Here is a 19,594-nt window from a genome sequence, read left to right as displayed (position 1 = left end):
GGGCACAAAGCCCCCTCCAGAACCAGTGGAGATTGACATGCCCTACCTCTGTCCTTGGCAGGATGAAGCACTCTGGGCACAAAGCCTACTCCAGAACCAGTGGAGACTGTTATCCACTTGAGAGACTGTGGCTTTGCACTCCCCAGGATTGAACAGTGGGGCAAACCACCCACTTGTGAGACTTGAGAGACTGTGGCTTTGAACTCCCCAGGATTGAACAGTGAGCAAACCACCCACTGTAGAGACTTGAGAGACTGTGGCGGTCATTCTGACTTTGGCGAGCGGCGGAGGGCGCCCGCCAAAGTCCCGCTGTCAGAATACTGCTGCGCGGTCAAAAGACCGCTGCGGTAATTCTGAGTTTCCTGCTGGGCTGGCGGGCGACCGCCAGAAGGCCGCCCGCCAGCCCAGCGGGAAACCCCCTTCCATGAGGATGCCGGCTCCGAATGGAGCCGGCGGAGTGGAAGGGGTGCGACGGGTGCAGTTGCACCCGTCGCGATTTTCAGTGTCTGCTTGGCAGACACTGAAAATCTTGGTGGGGCCCTGTTAGGGGGCCCCTGCAGTGCCCATGCCATTGGCATGGGCACTGCAGGGGCCCCCAGGGGCCCCACGACACCCGTTACCGCCAGCCAGGTTCTGGCGGTCAAAACCGCCAGAACCAGGCCGGCGGTAAGGGGGTCGGAATTCCCATGGCGGCGCTGCCTGCAGCGCCGCCATGGAGGATTCCCCAGGGCAGCGGGAAACCGGCGGGGCACCGCCGGTTTCCCGTTTCTGACCGCGGCTGTACCGCCGCGGTCAGAATGCCCATGGGAGCACCGCCAGCCTGTTGGCGGTGCTCCCGCGGTCGTTGGCCCTGGCGGTCCATGACCGCCAGGGTCAAAATGACCCCCTGTGGCTTTGCACTCCCCAGGATTGAACAGTGGGCATGTGGCCCCCTCGTGGATTTGGCGTCGTGCACTCAACCAGCTGAGGTGCCCCCCCTTTCCCTTCCCCCTGAGGTGCCTGTTTTATTGCTATCTGATGTCCCTTCAGTGTTCTCTCCGTCATGTTCGGGTATTGGGTGTGGGCCTCGCCCATGCAGTGTGGGCCCAGTGTTCCACGGACTTCAATGGTGCAATACCTGGACTACTATTCTTGGTGTATATATTTGTTAATAGTGTATATATATTTTTGCGTACTGGATTTTAATATATTACAATGGTTACACTCATTTCCTTTTGTCTTTGTATTCTTCCAGGGGGGTTGGGGGGTGTAACTGTAATGTATCATGCTGTATTAGTGTGTGTGTTGTAGTGGGTGAGGGTGGGGGTGGGGGTGTTGCGTGTTGCGTGTGTGTGTCCCTGTTTTTTCCCTCCCCCCTCCCCTGTGTCATAGATGCAGTACTCACCGTGGTCTTCGCCGCCGGCGTTCGTGCTCCTGGTAGAGGAGCAAGAAGATAAGGGCAGGGAAAATGTGCAGCTCTGGTTCCATGGCATCCTGGTTCCTCGTGGGGTGTGTAGAGGTGAGCGTTTTCCCTTCGAAGTCCTGTTTCCGCCGTGTTTTTGTTTGCGGTGAATCCGCCCCAGAAAAGGTGGCGGATTGGTAGGTTGTGATACTGTGGGCGGTACATTGTCCTCCGCCTGTCTGTTGGCGGGCACCGCCATGCTGTTTGTTTGTAACGCCGTGGCAGTCGGAGTGTTAAAGTGGCTGTCTATGTTGACGGTTTCCGCCATGGTCGTGATTCAATTTTTTTCCGCCGGCCTGTTGGCGGGGTTTACCGCCACTTTAACACCGTCCGCCAGGGTTATAATGACCACCTAAGTCTCCATTTAATCGTACCTATGCTTGCAGGATTGCATAAAGGACATTAATGTATGCCCAGTATCTGGGGCCAAACCCCATTCTGCAAAAGGTTTCATACAGAAATGGTCAATGTAGGGCAGAGGTCTTCAAACTCCTGGGCCTCAAGTGATCCCAGGGGGGGCGCCACACTCTGGCAAAAAGAAATATTATACAGATAACATGCCTTTGTTTTAAGCAGAAGCATGTTATTGCAGTTTTAAAAAGGTAACAATACTTAACTGCAATGTTTAAATAGGTTTAGACCTATTTAAACATTGCCATCTTTCTAAAATAATTGTGAAAAATTCTGAGGTGAGGCCCAATGATTTTTATTTTTCAACTGGGGGGGGCGCAGCAAAAAAATGTTTGAAGACCACTGATGTAGGGTGTCAAATGCCTTTTTGAAATCAATCAGCAATAGTGCTGCAGAAGCTTCCAGGTATCAAATATAGGCCAATGCCAGATGAACCCTTCTGATGAAATGTTTTGTGCTACGGTGTGGGATGCAGCCGCTCTGGTCCGAGTGGACCAGATGGGGCAACACCTGCAAGAGACAGTTAGCAAGCACCTTGGGCTAGAGCTTAACCTCCATATTAATGAAGGAAATGGGGTGGTATGAAGCGCACTGATCTGGTGACAATGAGATTTAAGCAGGACAACCAGAGTCACTAGGTCTACTTCCAGCAGAAGTAGCTGTTGGTGATCACTTTCATACTGAGGTCCAGGATGGGGGAAGAACCTCTAGATGGAGCTTACAATAGCATTCCACTGGGTAACCATCCGGGCCCAGGATTTTCCCAGAATTTAGATCCAATAGTGCTTCAGCCACTTCCTCAAGTGTTATCAATTAAATTGCTCCAGGGCGATTTTGTACGCTGTGCACAACCAGGACAATGGTATATCTGTGACTAGTGTAGTTTCAGAATTGCAGCCTGGATGGGTGTGTACCTCATACAGCCCCTCATAATATTGTGCAAAGATGGACCTAGTCGCCGCAGAGTCCTCCACTAACAGTCCAGATCCATCTAGGACTTTGGGTACCGCCCTGGACTCTGTGTTCTTCGTAGCTTTGCAGTGCAGGATCCTGCCTGACTTGTCTCTCCATTTATAGACCTTTCGGGAGGAGGCCATCCAGCAACTGCGGGCCTCCTCCAAGCACAACTGACGCAAGGAAGCCCTGTCAATGGCCAATCAGCACTGCATCAAGGCCGTCCAGCAGCAAGGTTCAACATGTTCTTGTGTCAGTATAAACATCTTTAACTCTGTAATCTTGGCCAGCCATTCATGGTCCTTGCCCCTTGCATAGGAGACGTTAACACCCTTCATAAATACCTTACAGGCATCCCAAGAAAGTCCATGATACCCTTACTGATGTCGAGGAATGCCCGTAACTCATCTGTCAAGTATTCAGAGACGTGCTCATCGGGAAGAAGGCAGGCATTAAGACACCGCACAGGCCGTTCTCCTACTGTTGGAGCTCCAAAATGCGCCAGCACTAGGGCATGGTCAGAGAGTCCACAGGGAAGGATATGTAGGAGTGTGTAGGAGGTCAGAGGCCGGGAGGAATAAGTAGTCAATGCAGGACAGTAAACCAGGTGCAACTGAATCATGTATATATTCATGTCGACTTGGGTTCTATAGTGCCATGTGTCACTAAGTCCCAATCCAGTTGCCCACTTCGCCAGTTCCCTTCCCAGCCGCAGGAGCCCATCCATAGGCCTTCCCCAGTTTTGCACATCCATAATGTGGTTAGTCTCCCCCCACTATTGTCACCTACCGGGGTAAGGTGCTTAATAGCTCCTGAAGAGTCACCAGTGGAGATCTGGACATACACAGGGGAAACCCACACACTAATCAGATTGTAGGGGGTACCCCTATGGAACCTTCAATGAACTCATATTTTCCATATGCATCTCTGGTCACCTTAGAGACCACCAGGGACAGGGCCTTGTGCAGGAGTATGCCCCCCCCCGCTGAGCCCCAGGAACACTTTGCATGAAATACTCTGTCATTCCCCCTGCGGGCAAAGAACGGGCAATAATCTCTCTCTAGGTGAGTCTGCTGAAGCATCAGATTGCCGGGTTATGTTGGTGTGCAAATTGCAGTACTCCACCTCTCTTAATCCGGTGTAGAAGCGCATTAATGTTCCATGCCATTACCAAAAAGGTTCCCATGGTTCAGACTAAAGTATGGACTCACATGTATTTACATAGGGTGCAAACAGCCCCATAATGGTGAGGCAGTAATCAAAGCTCTTGAAGTGGGTTGCATGGGCATGTGAGGTGCAAGTGCAGTACCTCATGAGGCTGGGCAACAGAAACAAACAACAGAACCAAGAACAACACAAAAAAGAAAAAACAATCCCTATCCCCCAACTCCCCCCTCCCTCTACCTCCTTCCACAAGGAAGCATCAGTAGCCCAAACACCAACATTAACACAGAATTAACTTGGGACTGATGTAATTAGATGGTGTAACTGGCTAACCCATCCACACCTCCATCCTGGGAACTAATTCAATGAACTGTACGATAGGTTACAGTGGTGCCGGTGTGTAACCGAAATGTTTTACAAGAGTGCAACAGCTGGGCCTTAACTCCTCCTAAGGCCTAAACTCTGGCAAGGGCCCCTGCCCCACAGCAGTCCCAGGCGGGGACTCCTCTTGGGCCTGCAGCTCCTCAGTCGTGCCAGGACCCTGATACACCCCTTCTGACCTTGTGGAAGCATCAGCATCCAATAGGCCCCTCTTCCACCTTCAGGAATGTTTCCGCCTTTGTGCTCGAGAGTTTCCCACTGGCCTCACCTCCTGACTTTCTTGGGGTGGTCCACTGCCTCGGTGTTGGTGTGCGGTCAGGGGTCATTGCTCGGTGAGCCAGGCTCGTGCCTCCTCCAGGGTGTCATAGAAAAAGGACTTAGAGTCATGGAGCTCTTGTAACCGTGCAGGGTAGAGCAGCATATAGGATACGTTCATGTTCCACAGCGTCTGCTTCACTTGGTTATACCATTTGTGTAACATCTTGATCTGGTGAGAGTAATTAGGGAAGGTCAAGATGCAGCCAGATTAGTACACCAATTGCCCCTTGACCCTTGCACCTTTTAGAAGAGCATTTCTATTCCTACAGTTCAAACATCTCGCAATCATTAAGAGGGGCGGAGCTTCCATGGGAGAATTCTGGGCCAGAGATCATTGGGCCCTTTAAAGGATAAAACAGGGGGACAGATCACCTTTGTCCAGCCAGGAGTGGACCCACTGTTCCATGAATGTTTTCAGAGCTGAGCCCTCTGCTCCCTACAGGAAGCCAACAAACTGGAGATTGTTGCGTCGGGTCCTGTTTTCAGCATCCTCTGCCTGGTCCAGTGGAGTCTTTGTGGTTTGCGAGAGGTGGGCCACGTCAGAGGAGAGACCACCCAACTGTACCCTCTAATTCAGATACCCTACCTTTCACCTCGGTCACCCAGTCCATGGCCTGGCTAAGGTTCTGTCACAACAGGGCCACGTCCACTTCAACTTCCTCTCTTAGGGGGTCATTCTGGCCTGGCTGGGACCGCCAGAAGACCGTACCGCGGTCAAAAGACCGCAGCGGTCATTCTGGGTTTCACACTGGGCTGGCGGGCGACCGCCAAAAGGCCGCCCGCCAGCCCAGCGGGAAACACCCTTCCACGATGAATCCGGCTCCGAATGGAGCCGGCGGAGTGGAAGGTGTGCGACGGGTGCAGTGGCACCCGTCGCGAATTTCAGTGTCTGCTGAGCAGACACTGAAATTCAAAGTGGGGCCCTCTTACGGGGGCCCCTGCAGTGCCCATGCCATTGGCATGGGCACTGCAGGGGCCCCCAGGGGCCCCACGACACCCCTCACTGCCATCCTGTTCCTGGCGGTCGAAACCGCCAGGAACAGGATGGCGGTGAGGGGGTCGGAATCCCCATGGCGGCGCAGCAAGCTGCGCCACCATGGCGGATTCCCATGGGCAGCGGAAAGTCGGCGGTACACCGGCGACTTTCCGTTTCTGGCCGCGGCTGTACCGCCGCGGTCAGAATGCCCGGCGGAGCACCGCCAGCCTGTTGGCGGTGCTCCCACCGACCCCGACCCCGGCCCCGGCGGTCCTTGACCGCCGGGGTCGGAATGACCCCCTTAGTCTCCAGAATGGACTTGGAGTACTCAGTGGCTTGCAGGTTGACTGACATGTTGTCTCTACTGTTTGGGGCCACAGCACCAGTCTCCACCTGGGGCTCTCTTTGCACCCCGCCCACGGTCGTATATTTATCCATTTTGACCTGGGCCACCTGATCTTTATCATAACCTATACTGCCCGTAGGCAGCCTGCCTAGCCATCTCTGATTGTCACCAGTCTGCTCCAGCACAAGACGAATGCACTCGGCCGCTCCCCTATTCAGTTGCCCTCCGTGAGCCGGACAGATGATTGATGGAGGTCTGACCTGCTTGCCCCTGGTGGAAACATCTGGCCACCACAAGTAGTCAGACTCTGGTTCCACACTGTCTGCTCCCCTCCAATGCGATCCGATTCTGAGACTGTGGGGGAGAGGGGTGCTGAGGATGGCAGGGTGGGTGAGGCGAGGGTGCCATGTTGACTCCAGCAGGTGGAAGCTGAAGCAGCTGCCCCAGGAACCCCATGAGGCCCTAACAGAAGCCTGAATGACCACAGAGAACCCTGTGGGGGCAACCTGACAATGCGGGTAAGTGCATGGGGCAGGGGACCTTCCCCTTTATTCACCCTTTCCTCCCATTCGCCCAGGGGGCTTCGAGACTGGTTGGGGGCCCAAGCCCCTAGGAGTATTATTATTCTACTGCCTGCATGGGGCTGACACCCTGCCGTCTCCTCCTTCATGGGCCCGTGCCGACCCAGTTGGGGCACGCCTGCACGTGGAAAGACGTTCCCGTGTCAGAGTGGGGTGGAAGCTCAGAAAAGCGTGACCACCATCATGGCCGTCCAGGACACGACCCCCCATGGAAAGTTTATAACGCAAAAGTGGTTAGGTAGGGTCTCGCTGCACTATTTTCTTTCACCACTAGTCTAATCAATACCTTCCTGCCTCTGGGATTAAGACCACAAACATACCATCATCACTCTTACTGTGGAGAAACCTTTGAAAGACCTAGAACTTTTGTTTTCAAAATACAGACTTATATCAGAATTTGGCCCTCATTATGACATGGGTGGTGAGTTTTAAATGGGAAGTTAATACCGCCAAATTATGACCATGGCGGTAATACCTCCCATAGACAGCCAATGTACCACACCAACAGCCAGGGTGATAACTCCACTGACGATGGCAGTAGCCATCAACAGCTAGGCAGAAGACAAGGTACCGCGCACCATATTATGACATAGCAAACCGCCAGGATTTCCGGGACAGTACCAACGCCATCAAAAGCCTGGCGGAAACACTGCACAGAAGACGAAAGCCTTACCTTCAGGGACACAGAGGATACCGCAGTCGCCATGGAACCAGTCTTCCTGATACTCTTCTATTCCATGGCCCTCCTGAAACACCAACGCCGACGAAGACGACGACGGTGAGTACAGCCACCCAGCACACAAGGGAGGCACACTCAACACACACGAGTTACACACACACCATACACAGAACCAGCTGCACAGTAAAACAAATGTCACAGGACCCACATCAAATTAAAACAAGGACCACAATGAGAATGAACGAACACTGTAATTTGATTCCAACAGCCACCATAATGTCTATTCGAAAGCGAATGCAGGCATGAATGTCCAGAATGGGCCAATGGCCAGTTCAAAGTACAAAAGAGCCACATGGCCACAGGACACAATCCAAGGCACAACTTGACTCCTGACGCAATCCAGAACCCAATGTGCAGGGGCATCATGTTGGAAATGGGCAGGTACCTCACGGGGAGGGAGGCTTGGGGGGGGGCACCTCACCTGAAGAGGGGAACATGCCCACTGCTTCTGGAGGGGGCTCCTTGCCCAATTGTCTCTGGTGGGGAGTCTAAGGTCACAGTCTCTGAAGTGGGGAACATGCCCACTGGTTCTGGAGGGGATCTCCTTGCCCAACAGTTTATGGAGTGGGTAACATGCCCACTGGTTATGGAGGGGGCTCCTTGCCCAATTGCCTCCTGTGGGGAGTCTAAAGCCACAGTGAAGTGAGGAACATGCCCACTGGTTCTGGAGGGGGCTCCTTGTCCAATTGTCTTCGGTGGGGAGTCTAAGGCCACAGTCTCTGAAGTGGGGAACATGACCACTGGTCCTGGAGGGGGCTTCTTGCCCAACAGTTTCTGGAGGGTGGGCTGCATGCTCTCTGCTGGTGGAGGTGTAACCCTGGCTGTCTCTGCTGGAGGTGAGAGCTCCTTGCCCACTGCTGGTGGAGGAGTAACCCTGGCTGCATCTGCTGGAGGTGAGGGCTCCTTGCCTTCTGTTGGTGGAGAGAACTTTTGCATGTCTTTGGTGGTGGTGGAGTAGGAACCTTCCCTTTCTTTGGTGATGGAGTGGGAACCTTCCCTTTCTTTGGTGGTGGAGTAGGAACCTTCCCTTTGGTGGTAGAGGGGCCTCCATGTGTCCCCTCTTGTGACGGTCACCTTGGCCTTTGACATGTCACTTGTGTACTTGCCTCCAGGACTAGGAGGTGCCTCCACTGTCCCTGTCTTCTGTCCCTTGATTTTCGCCCCTTAACTCCTACCTTTCTGAGGCACAGGTGTGCTCTCAGTAGGAATGGCAGTCATCACACTCTGGGGCCCATTTGTGCCAGCAGCTGATGATTTGATGGGAACAGTGGCAGACTGTTTGGCTGAGGTGCTGTGCTGGGTCTTGGGACCCTGCTCTTACGTGCAGAACAGGTGGTGGAGGGAGAGGGAAGAGGTCAAGATGTCCAAGGAGAAGCTTCTTAGGGATGTTGGGGCGGGATGTGGGAGGATGGATGGGAGTGGAGGTTGAGGGAGTGGTTGTCAGAGGTATACGTCTGCTGGACTTGGAGGCAGGTGCAGGGACAGTGTGCGTGTGTGAGGTGGATGTCTGTTGGGAGTCTGAGTGCGTGCGTTTGTGTCTCTTGGGGGGGCAGACTGGGTGGGAGAGGACAAAGGGGTCGCATGGATGGGTGTTGTGGAGGTGTCTGCAAGTGAGGTGTGTGTGCTGCTTGATGTGGTGATGGTGGTGGTGGCTGTTGATGCAGTGCATGAAGGTGTGAGGAAGAGGGGGAGACAGTGGAGGCAGTGGATGTTGTTGTGTGTGCAACAGTATGTGTGAGTGCTTGTGGCCTGAAGTGTGCTGCCTGTGTTTGACTGTGCTACTCTTGTGTTATGTTTTGTGTGCATGCTTGTCTGCTTGTGTGCATGGGATTGGTTGGGGTTGAGTAGACTGGGACTAGGAAGTGGTAGTTGGACGGAGGACAGTTGGAACAGGGACACTGGCTGCCATCAGAGAGGAGGCCAGAGCTTGAAATTATCTCTGTGGGGCCGCCAACCCACCGTGGATGCCCTCCAGGTAGGCACTGCATTGCTGCATCTGGGATGCCAGCCCCTGGATAGCATTCACTTTGGTTGCCTGCACTACAGAGATGGATCTCAGGAGGTCAATAGCCACCTCACTGAAAGCAGCAGGGCTCACTGGGGCAGGGCCTGAGGTGCCTGGGGTGAAGGAGATGCCCACCCTTCTAGGTGAGCGGGCACAGGCAACTTGGTGGGGAGCTACTGGGAGGGTGGTGCTGGTATGGGGGTGGCGGCTGTAGCTGGGGTGGTTCCAGAGGTGTCCGCCACCACCAGGGATCTTTCATCGAAGGAGGAATCAGAGTCAATGTCACCTCCTGTCTCCGCCGTGGTGCTCCCCTTGCCCTCTGTCCCACTGGTCCCCTCAGCGTTGGTGGACTCTGCCTCCTGGGTCCTGTGGGATGCAGCTACCTCAGTCGGCGGTACCCCTGCTCCTCCGCCACATGATGCTAATGCACGCATGGACAGGATGACAGAAGAAAATAGGGGGAAGAGAAAAAAGGGAACACTGGGTCAATTACAGCACCAACACCACAGATGGCATACACATTATCATCACACATAGGGATCAGGATTGAGCACTATGCATTGAAGTGGCATTCCATTGGCTAGGTACCACAGAAAGATGAAAGCCAACCACCGCTAACTGTACCCCTCCTGGGACCCACTAAGCCCTGTCTGACATGGAATGCCAGCTAGCTAGGTTACAAGATTTTGCTATTCACCCATTTACCTTGAGCTGGACCACGCAGTAATGTCTGAGCTGGGATTAAGGGGCACCCAATAACTGAAACCCACCACCAGAATCCCATGCCAGCCAACAAAAATGGTTGTCACACTCACTGTACTCTCCCCCTTGTGGCTTCTGTGCTGCCCTCAAGCGCGTATCCAGCTCTGGGTAGGCCATCACCAGTATGTGGGCCATCAGGGGGGTCAGGTTCCGACGGGCAACCACCCTCATTGAGAGGCCATCCCCAACTTAGCCTTCACAGTGTCTCAGGTCCTCCCACCTTTTCCTTCAGTGGGTGCTTTGCCTGCAATAGACCCCCAGGGTCCGTGCCTCCTTGGCAACGGCATGTAACATTCCCTTTTTCTGATGGGCGCTGACCTGCAGAGGTAATACAGACAGGAGGACACCATTAACCATACAATCCAGCCTGTCACACATATGGCCCACAAAGACCATTTCCATCTGCATTGGCACACACATCACCCGGAGCACTGCATGTACACTACCACCAGACATAGCCCCCACCCAAATGACACACTGCCAGCACACATCTCCATGCAACCTTGTTGCATGCATCATCCCCATGGTGAACTCACCTGTTGTTCTTGTAGCCCATACAGCTGTTCATACAGGGGTAGGACCCCATCCACCAGGAGCTCTAACTCCTCCGAAATGAAGGCAGGGGCCCTTCCCCTGTCACACGGGCCATGGCAGGATCCAGACACAGGTCACAGCAGCATACACAGTGTAGGTGTTGTCCTGTGGAAAGTCAGGAATCAAGTGAGGTTATAGACAGAAAATGGCAGTCACGTCCGCGGCGGTGTACACCGTCACTGTCTCTGGTGATCCCCATTGGGCACTCTACTCCATACAGCCCATTTTAGCCAACAAGGAATAGCTCGGCGGTGCAAGACAGCCTTCCGCCACGACGCCTAACGCCAGTGGAGTTACATCACTTTCACCTGTCCATACTTACAGGACAGGCGCTCGCCATTTTATGGTGGTGGACAACAATCAGGAATTGGAAACTGTATCATTGCTGTAAATTGTACATACATTGCCACTCACCTTGTCTGATTACATACATTCTCAGATACACTGAGGTGGTGGTTCCATTGTTCAGTTTGTGACACCCTTCTCCCTCTTGTGTTCCTTAGAGACCTACTACTGTGGAGGAATAGGAGGAGGAGACAAGACCCAGTGTACAGATGCCTTGTGGACTTGGCTACACTGGAGGACAGGCACATAATACTGACCTTTAGACTGGACAGGTCCACAATCACAGAGCTTTGTACTCAATTGGAGCCTGATCTAATATCAGATATCCGTCCTCCCACTGGGATCCCCCCTCTTGTGTAAGTTCTATCAGTGCTCCATTTCCTGGCAACTGGTTCTTTCCAAGTGACAGTGGGCTTGGCAGCAGGAATGTCATGGCCAATGTTCTCAATGGAGCTGGCAAAGGTTTTGTCTGCTTTGCCCAAACACATGTGCAGCTACATAGCTTTCCCCCAAGTGGAAGATTTGGCCACTGTGAAGGCTGGATGCTATGCAATGGGACATATTCCTAATAATATTGGGGCGACTGACGGAACACATATTGTATTTGTCCTGCCCCCCAGCACAATGAACAGGTGTTCAGGAATCGGAAGAGTTTCCACTCACTCAATGTGCAAATGGTGTCCCTGGCGGACCAGTAAATCTCCCACGTCACTGCCAAGTATCCTAGGTCAGTGCATGACACCTTTGTCCTGAAGAATAGCAGCATCCTAAATATGATGACACAACTACAGAGGCACAGGGTGTGGCTAATAGGTGATCCTGAGTCCCCACCCAATGTATGCTAGCGTATGCCTTCAGGAGTCATCTCCCATACCATTGAGTGAGGCTATTGTTGGTCCCTCAATTCTTGCAGGTGACTCTGGCTTTCCAAACCTGTTGTGGCTCCTGACCCCTGTAAGGAATGCCAGGACAGGGGCTGAGAATTGGTATAATGATGCACATGGGCGAACCAGGCGGATAATAGAACGACCGTTCAGCCTCCTGAAGGCCAGGTTCAGATACCTCCATCTGACAGGTGGATCCCTGTGCTACTCCCCTGATAAGGTCTGCAAGATAGTTGTTGTATGCTGCATGTTGCACAGCCTGGCCCCCAGACGACATGTGCCTTATCTGCAGGGGGAGGAGATTGGAAATGCACCTGTGGCAGCAGTGGATCCTGAGGACAGTGAGGATGAGGATGCAGAGGATGAGCATGTCGTCAACAGAACATCAGTAATACGGCATTGCTTCCAATGACAAACAGGTGAGACAGTGGAACTTGATATTTCCCTGATTATTTCTGTTTTCGGTGTGGCTGTAGCAGGATGGCACTTCCTTTGCTTCTCAACTGACTGTCACCTATGCCTTCTCATTTTGCAGATGTTGGTGTTATTACAACTGTGTACTGATGTGATGACTACAGACAGCTACAGGTCATTATTTGTATGCTATCACAAAGTTCAGGTCAATTGCACAAGATGTAAATGTTAACATAATTGCACATTTTCATCACATAAAGCACTATCACTCAAGTTGTGTTCAAGAGGGGGCGTGGCCAAGGAACATGGCAGACGGGATGCGCTTCTAGTGCACTCCCGTCCCCGGCGATATCCTGCCACGAACCTGAGTCACCCTATGGGCCGTGGGAGCTGTTTTTTTTCGGATTGGGAGGACGTCGGGTGGACCAAGGTGTCTCTGGATCTCTTTTTAGGGTCCGTCGTTGCTGTGCCTGTGGCAGCGCTCATGCAACCCTCCTGGGCCGCGTGGCTCGCATTGCAGGCCGGCGATGGACAGAGTGGACTCGGGGGGCAGGCGTGCTGTGGATGCCACCCCTCTGACCTGTGAAGGAGCCGACTTCGGGCTGTGAGGTGGCCACCTGCCGCGGCTGGTGCAGGCGGGGTCCGTCGGACCCGCGGCAAGTGGGCGGCCTACTGGTGATGAAAGCGACGGCGAGGACCTCTAACGGGCTGCGAGGCTTAATTCCTGGGCTCACTGCTGGGCTGGGCCTGCGGGCCGGGTGGCTTGTCGTGCTGCCGTGCCTGGGGGGCCTGTGTGGCCGCAGGCTTGGGGATCAGACGTCCGAGCTGGGAGGTGTGCGGTGGCACCCTTCTGAGGCCCTGGAGTGACGGGTGACATCCTGGGCATTTGGGCCCACGGAACGTGTTGCGGTGAGAGTACCCGTAGGTGCCCCTGGACATCCTAGCAGAGTTGGTTCAGCTTTTCTTTTTCTTCACTTTTTTGCCATTCCGCTGCGCTATTGAACATATACTGACCTTGTTGGTGAGTGTTTCCTACTTGATCCTCGGGTGCTGGAGAGACTCGGGGCTAATTGATCTTATTGCTTGGCTGGACAGTGATCCTTAAAGGAGTGGAGAGCTGCGGACACTGTTTTTGTGGTGCTTTGTTGTCAGGACTCTGCGGAAGGCTGCCAGTTGCATTTGGACCTGGCAAGAAGAAAAATGGGGTGACATAAACGGACGCATGCATCACAGGGCAACACTATGGAACAGTATACTACCCCTGTGGTTCTCCTGGAGCGTGCAGCGAGATTGGAGGTGAGTGGAGAACCTGCTGGTTCACCGCTGAACACTGAAGAGCCATCGCAAGCAGAGCTGCTTGCGGCCATTCAGGGCTCCCGGGTGGCACTGGAGGATAAAATAGAGACGGTGGTGGTGGAGGTCAATCTGTTGCAGACGGATCTTCGGAAGGTCTCCGACAAGGTGAAGATGGCGGAGGGTTCCATAGCGGAGCTACAGTCTGAGATGGGGATGCTGCGAAAGTAAATGGTACAGGCCACCTCCACGGTCAGAATGATGGAGGCGCGGCTGGAGGACGCGGAAGGGAGGTCCCAGCGGAACAATGTCAGTTTGCTGGGCTTTCCAGACCGTGCGGAGGGGTCTGCCATGGAATCATTTGTTGAGAACTGGATCAGAGATGTGCTGCAGCCAACTGGGCTGTCTACAGTCTTTGTGGTGAAGCGTGCACATAGGGCCCTTGTCGCGCCTCCTCGGCCTGGTACGCCGCCTAGAGCCATTATTGCCCGCTTCCTTAGCTACAAGGGCCGGTACTGTATTCTACGTGCTGCACGTGAGTCGGATAAGGCGTTATACGAGAACTGCAAGATCTCTATCTATCCTGATTACACAAACAAGGTGCAGAGTTCTTGTAAGGGCTTCATGGAGGTCAAGGTGAAGCTCCGAGCCATGAACATTAGATACGTGCTCCTGTATCCGGCATGTTTGAAGGTCTTGTCGGGTGGGAAATCACACTTTTTCTATCGTCTAGAATGGGTGTGGCGATGGTTGGAGATGTGGGACAAGGTGGGTCTGGAGGGATCTGGAGGGGTCGCCTGACGGGCTTCTGGGTCAGAAAGCTCGGACTGGAGATCACATGGCACTGGGAGGCTGGCAGAATCGTGTCACAGAGTTGAGATACAGTGAGATGGAACAATGGCGGTTGTGCCTGTTGACTCGGTTGGGGGTACAGCTTTGGAGCAGGAATTGGAAGCGGGTGGGGATGCTGGAATGACCTCACTGTTATTCTTGCTGTGGTGCTGCTTGTCGTCGGTCCTGAAAGGAATATGCGGGTGGATTGGATGGTGCCTGGCCCCCCGGGGCGCCGCTGGCACTTTTGGAACTCAGGTTTGGGGTGTCCTGGGTACTTTTGTGAACTGATGCCGGGGGGTGGTCACTCCACACTTGTGGTAGGCCATTTGGTATGGTAAGTTGGGGTTTAGGCTGCGGTCCTGGCAGCATTTACGGACTGGACTTACAGTATGGTCTGTTTTGGTTGTTTTAGTGTATTTCCGGGGTGGGGTTGGGGGTTAGTGGGAGGTTTGTTCATGTTTACAGTTCATTCAACAGTGCGGGTATTGGAGCGAGATGTGCAACCTGTCTTCTTTTGCCTCATTGCGGGGGGTAACACACAGTGGGCTGCGTCCTCTGGGTGGAGGAACCATATTGTACTGCCATGGGTCGTCTTATTAATATGCTGACATGGAATGTCAGGGGCTTGAAACTTTATACAAAACGCTACAGAGTGCACTCATTCCTACTTAGGCACAAGGTTCATATTGCTTATCTTCAGGAGACTCACATTACGGATGAGGAAGCTCATAAAATGGCTAAAATGTGGCTGGGCAGATGTTTTCATCCTCCTATTCTTCCTATGTACATGGGGTGTCTGTGTGGGTGGCACATGAAGTTTCCTTTACCCATGTATACAATGAGGTGGATGTTGAGGGCCGCTATTTGCTGGTGTAGGGCATGTTAGATGGTCTACCCATTGTTATCCTTAATATATATGCTCCTAACACAGATGATTCGTCCTTCTACTCCATAATACCTGAGATCTTGGGGGACAGTGTGGATAAGCCCTTGGTCTGGGCTGGGGACTATATTTGTGTGTTACATGGGGAGTTGGATCGCCTCCCGCCGAAGCTAGGAACCAAGCCACTGATGGTAAAATCTCTTAGAGATGTGATGGCACACTTGGGTCTCTGTGATGGTTGGAGGGAACGGCACCCTGATGGTAGGGAATATACTTGTCACTCCAGAACACATGATACTTATTTTCGACTAGACAGGTTTCTGTTGGGTGGTCTCAACAGTTCGCATGTCCTGGATGTTACTCATTTGTGTCAGTTCTTGTCTGATCACATGCCAGTTCGGCTGCACTTGCAATGGGGAGAGACGGCCGCTCACACAGCTTGAGGTTGGAGTATGCCTGAGGATTTGCCGATTGATCAGGGATGTCGGGAAAGAGTGGGTGCTGCCATAAAACAACATATGGACTTGAATTGGAACACGATTGCGTCTTGTGGCCTGGAATGGGAGGCTATGAAGGCAGTCATTCAGGGAGAGTGCATAAGCATGGTGGGAGGGGTGCACAGACAGTTAGAGCAGGACCTTACGGCCCTAGAGGTGAAATTGGGGGAGGTACAGCGGCAGCCACCCGAAGCGCGCACGGTTATGTGGGAGGAGCTCAGGCTACACAAGGAGGTTAATTCATGTTGGGACACACTAAGCAGCACAACATTGAGAGGGTATAGGCAGCGGTAGCATCGAGAAGGCGATAAATCAGGTAAACGCTTAGCGTGGATCTTGAAACTGGAAGTGGATGCCCCGCCTATACTGCATATTAGAACACTGAGGGTGAACTCTTCACGGGGCGTATGGACATTCTACTGGAATTGATGTCTCACTCCCAAAGGGTATCTAGGGCTGGCACTGTATTGTCGGAAGATGGTGTGGGGAAGTTTCTGCAGCAGATGCGGCTGCCGCGGTTGGACCCAGAGAGTAGGGACGCTCTTGAACTCCTGATTACTGTGGAGGAGGTGGGAGAGGCAGTGAGGGCAATGACAAAATCCAAATCTCCCGGCAGTGACGGCTTTCCTGTGGAGCTGTATCAGGCTTTTTCCTCCACACTACGGGAGAGATTACTTGAAGTTTTTGAGGAGGCGCGGGGGAGTGGTATGTTACCAGACACCATGCAGCAGGGTATAGTGTGCTTGCTGCTCAAGCCGGGGGGGGGGGATATGCTGCTGATCCCTCCTTGTATCGATCGCTAACTATGTTAAATAACGATGGCAAGATTCTCTGCGAGATATTGGCCACTCGGCTCCGGGGGGTGATTCAGGGTCTGGTGCACGAAGACCAATGCGGGTTCATACCGAGTCGTAGTACGTCCTATAAACTGCGTTGCTTGGCGCATGTCCTGCATGAGACTAAGGGCCAGATGTACGTAAGTTTGGGTTTGCGAGTCGCAAACCCAGATGCAGGATGGTGTCCCTGACACCATCTGCGAATCGGAATGGGGTCGCAAAGACCCACCGCATTAATATTAATGAGGTGGGTCACAATTTGCGACCCCCTTCCGATTTGCAGCACTCACAGGGATGGTGGCCTGCTGGAGACAGCAGACCACCATGTCTGTGACTGCTTTTTAATAAAGCAGTTTTTTTTTTATTGCAGCCCGTTTTCCTTAAAGGAAAACGAGTTGCAATAGACACGAAAAAATTTTACTTTTTTGTTTCATTTTTTCAGAGCAGGCAGTGGTCCATAGGACCACTGCCTGCTCTGAAAAAATGTTTTTAGAGCCATTCACAAAGGGGAAGGGGTCCCAGGGACCCCTTCCCTTTTGCAAATGGGTTAGCACCCATTTGAAATGGGTGCTAACGGCGAATTGCTTTGCGACCGCGTTCGCGGTCTCAAAGCAATTCTACATCGCAATGCGAATCGCAAATAGGAAGGGGAACACCCCTTCCTATTTGCGAGTCGCATTCCCATTTTGCGAGTCGGTAACCTGGTTAAAATGGGAATGAGCATCGCGATGTGCGTTTTGCATGGCGCAAACAGCGAAATTAGCTGTTTGCACCATGCAAAACGCTTCCTACATCTGACCCCTAAGAGAATAGAGTCAGAATTGGCGCTGGTATCTCTTGACTTGGAAAAAGCATTTGATACTGTAGAGTGGGGATATTTATTGGAGGTATTGCGGGGCATGGCTCTGTTCCCGGCTTTTGCGCTTGGGTCTGACTACTGTACACTGCCCCAACAGCTTGAGTGCGTGTGTGGGAGAGACCTCGAACAACTGGGAGATTGGTAGGGGTAAACGTCAGGGATGCCCGCTCTCGCCTCTTTTGTTTGCTCTGGCGGTGGAGCCTCTGGCGATCTGGCTTCATGAGGAGATGGTGCAGTGGGGGATTCTGGTCGGTCGGGCCACACACATATTTTCCATGTATGCTGATGATGCATTTGTCTATGTGCTGGATCTCCGCGTTTCGGTGCCGGCGCTGCTACAGAGGTACACTATGTTGGCGGTCGTCACTGCGGCGGTAAGCAGCATTTACTGCCAATGTCATATTGATCCCATTATTCTGTGAGCAAAAGGAATTTGAAACAGTAACCATCCATCAACTTTCATCACACCTGGAATTGAAATGGCCTTCTTGGTGACTTTCAAAAAGGGCACCGAGTCAACACTGCTGAATATCAGGGAAAGGACAATTTAATAGCAGGGATGAAGGCATATTCGGCATCTTGACTTTATCAACATCTCAGCCACATTTTGACACCATCATCTACAAGGTGTTCCTTAACAGCTCGTCTCATTTTGTTGGTATCAGCATTATAGTTGTAGTTTGGTTTGCGTCCTTTCAATTTAGTATTTGTTTTTGTAAAACACTGCAGAAAACCTCAGTCAGATACACAGAAGGTTGAAAATTGATTTAGGTCTGTTTTATAACTGAACATCTCTCAGAATGGAAGAATCCATGAACCATGTGTGCTGATATAAAGGTGATAAAGCAATGGTAAAGATTCTGGGGTGGAAACTGGTTTTAGGCATCTGACCAGAAACTCTGAGAAAAGGAATATAGAGGCAGACTGAAGGAAGTAGGTTCCAAGCGTTGAGACAGAGGTAGAGACCTCCATAAGGATGACCCTTAATATGAAATGTTATTCATCAGATAGTCTTGTAATAAACTGGAGAAAGTTAAGACTGAAAGACATTAAACATATGTGAAGAAACATGGCACACAGCTTTGAAATATCATTCAGAGCTCGACCGTCTAAGACTTTGTGGAGTAGGCAGATGGATCTGAAATGTTTTCTTTACAGGGAGCCGATGGAGTACCTTCGGCAGAGGAGTGATGGGGTCACGTTGTTTGGGCTCTACCTGAAACAAGCAGGGTGGCTCTGAAATATTTGGCCTTTGAATATTAATGTTTTAGGAAATAGGGTGTACAGGCTAGTTCGAAAGTGGAATTGAGTAAATTGTTATAAAAAGATGGAAAATGTTTATTTTCAGTAAATGTAAGTATTTTTTCTAAAACCATTAAACACTTTGGCTATGATAAGAAGAAAATGCACATCTAACAACAATATCTTGTTTGTGTGCCTGGCCCAGCAACTGCTCCATCGAGTCAGTCCTCCACATAGAGCATTGCATGATAGAACCTGCCAGGCAGTTAACATCTCTCCCCTCAAACTGATACATAGTTTGTGCTGCACAGACAAGTGATCACACCCCACTTGCCCACTGTCTCTTCCCGTGTACATCCAGCCACTTACTTGTGTGTTGCTGGGGCTTCATGTGGGTTCGCAATAGGTGTTCATTGGCGTATTCTGCACTTGCCTAACTAGGGGTTGGGATAGAGTTGGAAAGTGGGGAACCTGGGGAATGTATGTGTGCAGCGGGCTGGTGGGTCAGGTGGCAAGTTTAAATGTTTCACTGCACCGCCTGCCATGGCACACTAGATATTATATGATGAAATGGTGCACTTTGTTGAATACCATGTGATACCTTCACCCAGTGCAGCTCTGTGTGCCTACTGCTGCACAGTGCAGCCTCCTACTGTTTCCTAATTCACAACACTGACCCACAAATAGCCACCCAAGTGGCTCGATGTGCCCTAAAACTGCCCACACTCAATCACGAAACCGGCACACACACTGCCCGGTCAGAGTAGCCCATATTTCATTCCCCTATAGGCCTAGGTAGGTGAGGTGGCAAAAAGAGTAAAAGTAGCTTGTTTTT

At 52.1% G+C, this 19,594-nt stretch overlaps 1 protein-coding gene across 2 annotated transcripts in view; it reads right to left on the bottom strand.

Annotated features, from left to right (window-relative positions):
- The window catches only part of EPCIP (exosomal polycystin 1 interacting protein), a 228,546-nt gene that overhangs the window by 116,054 nt on the left and 92,898 nt on the right, over nt 1-19,594 (bottom strand). The gene's annotated exons all lie outside the window — the stretch shown is intronic.

The sequence above is a fragment of the Pleurodeles waltl genome, chromosome 8 (assembly GCF_031143425.1).
Source record: "Pleurodeles waltl isolate 20211129_DDA chromosome 8, aPleWal1.hap1.20221129, whole genome shotgun sequence".
Taxonomy (NCBI): domain Eukaryota; kingdom Metazoa; phylum Chordata; class Amphibia; order Caudata; family Salamandridae; genus Pleurodeles; species Pleurodeles waltl.
The sequence above is the reverse complement of the archived record's forward strand: the minus strand, read 5'-3'. Positions and strand labels throughout refer to the sequence as shown.